Here is a 2,202-nt window from a genome sequence, read left to right on the forward strand (position 1 = left end):
GAGAGAAGCAATTGAGAGAAGCAATTATGGAGGAAAGTGGGATTTTGGCGACACTAACTCCATCTTCCAATTCGACGTCAACTCGACGACTCCATGAGGGAGATCCGTTCAGACCCCAATCTCAGTATCGATCATTCGTATCGTCCCACCAAGGCCATGTTCATCCCTGATCGAGATAGCCACCAGATGGACCTCCTCGCTACTTCTATCGACTTCCTCCGTTTCTGGCGGATTGCCTATGACTCTTCACGCGTCGAGCTTAAGTCTCTCTTTAATGGTAACAAAAACTCTGAGTTCTGCGGTCCTCTCACCTCCTTCAATTGAAACGAGACCGAGCCCCACCACATCGGGACTTCCTCCATCGTTCCTCCATCACTCTGATGAGGAAGGGCCGTTCACCGGCTGTCGGAGTTGCGCGTCTGGCCGACGCACTGCCACCGCCTCCCAAAGAGATTCGCTTTCGGGGAGTTCGCAAGCGCCCATGAGGCTGATTCACAACCGAGATCTGCGATCCAGTGAAAAAGATGAGGGTTTGTCTCGACACTTTTGACTCTGCAGAGGACGCATCCCGCGCTTATGATGTGGTCGCTCGCAAACTCCGTGGTCCTAAAGCAAAGACTGACTTCCCCCCTCTCATCACCGACGGTTCACCGTTTTTTCCCGGCGCATGAGCCGCTGCGTCCAACATCGAGCAGTATGAGCAGTACAGTGGAGTCCTTCAGCGATCCTCGTCTCTCCATCCCCTGGCAGCCCTCGATCCTGCTGCCTGCTAATCCGAGGCCGTTACGTGTTATGACCGGCAAAGAAGACTGCCACAGCGATTGCGGTTCCTCCTCTTCCTTCGTTGACGATGGAGATGTGGCATCCGGAAACTGCTTTCGGCCGATCTCAACCCACTTCCGCCTCTCAGTGATGATCTGCAGAGCATCATTCTTCGTCTTTGAGGAAGGATCTGAAGAAAAAGCTGAAAAAAAGGAATTTGGTTCTCTTCTTCATCGTTCTTCTACTTCTCTTTACTTACACTTATTTTAATTTGGTTATATCTAAGATTCAGTCCTTGATCGGGATTTGTGATCGGATCAGTTCAGATCTGAAGCTTTATATTTTAATCTATTTGATGTTTCTCGTTTCTCCTCCACAGATCTTATCCTGTGAAAAAAAAAGAAAAAGAAAGGAATCAACAACTTCGTCAACTGGTACTATTTTACTTTCACCATTGCAGTCATGATTTCCTTCACCTTCATTATCTATATCCAGAGCAATGTGAGCTGGACAATAGGCTTGGCTATCCCTGCCATCATGATGCTCATCTCTTGCATTTTCTTCTTCCTCGACAGCAGATCCGGTTAATCCCGATCATCCCTCCTTCGGCTGTTTGTTTTTTCCTTCGAAGTTGGATTCAACACCATCATCAAGATCATTTCAAGCAAATTCAGTGAACTCGCGAGGGCGGCACCAACGATGCTTTCACCCAGAGATATCGCTGTCATAGATCGAACAAGCCGTCCATTTCTCCTGCAGTAATTTTTCTTTCCTGACCAAGTGTGAGGGGGAGTTGTGTTTCCAACCGGACCTTCTCCAAGCAGCCATCAGAACCAGAGACCTCTCTACATTCTTCTCTGCATCCGACAATTCCTTTAGCTTCAGTTGCACCTCGCTTTTTCTCTATGCAGGCGCCGCCAGTCGTCGGAGTCAATTTCAGCAACCTTGGTTGTGCCTCAATTTTTTTTTTTCTGCGTAGGTGTCTGGTTCACCACACCATTGGAATTTCAACGATTTTCCATACACAGGCATTTGAGCAACTGCAGGCCTGCATTTTAAGCAAAAAGTGGGCATTATTTTCTCTTCCTAATATAAATTTTGGTTTGCCAATGGGATTTGTTTTTTCTCTCCAGTGCACATCAAGAAAAATCTCCAGTGGAAATCCTAATTTTCACTCTCTGATGGAAATCGTTGTCGCCCGCAGAACCGCACAGAGCACTGGTTTCCTGCGGGCTCTCCCATGGTCGTTTTCCCTGCAGTTTTTTCAGTCGCAGATCCTTCCTGAGGGAGCTTCCATCCTCGGACCTCCCGATTTCCTTCCAGGACCTTCGAAGCACCTACCTACAGCAGGACCTATCCCTTGATGGCTTTCCAGCCACAAGAACTCCCTTCTGTAGTCCTTCTTGCCAGTGAAATTCCCTCCTGCGGCTTTTCCTGCCT

The 2,202-nt window shown here is 48.3% G+C and overlaps 1 pseudogene; it reads left to right on the forward strand.

Annotated features, from left to right (window-relative positions):
- Positions 1-380: 380 nt before the first annotated feature.
- On the forward strand, positions 381-944 carry LOC110031050 (annotated as a pseudogene).
- Positions 945-2,202: the final 1,258 nt, after the last annotated feature.

This window comes from Phalaenopsis equestris, unplaced genomic scaffold, assembly GCF_001263595.1.
Source record: "Phalaenopsis equestris unplaced genomic scaffold, ASM126359v1 Scaffold000765, whole genome shotgun sequence".
Classification (NCBI taxonomy): Eukaryota; Viridiplantae; Streptophyta; class Magnoliopsida; order Asparagales; family Orchidaceae; genus Phalaenopsis; species Phalaenopsis equestris.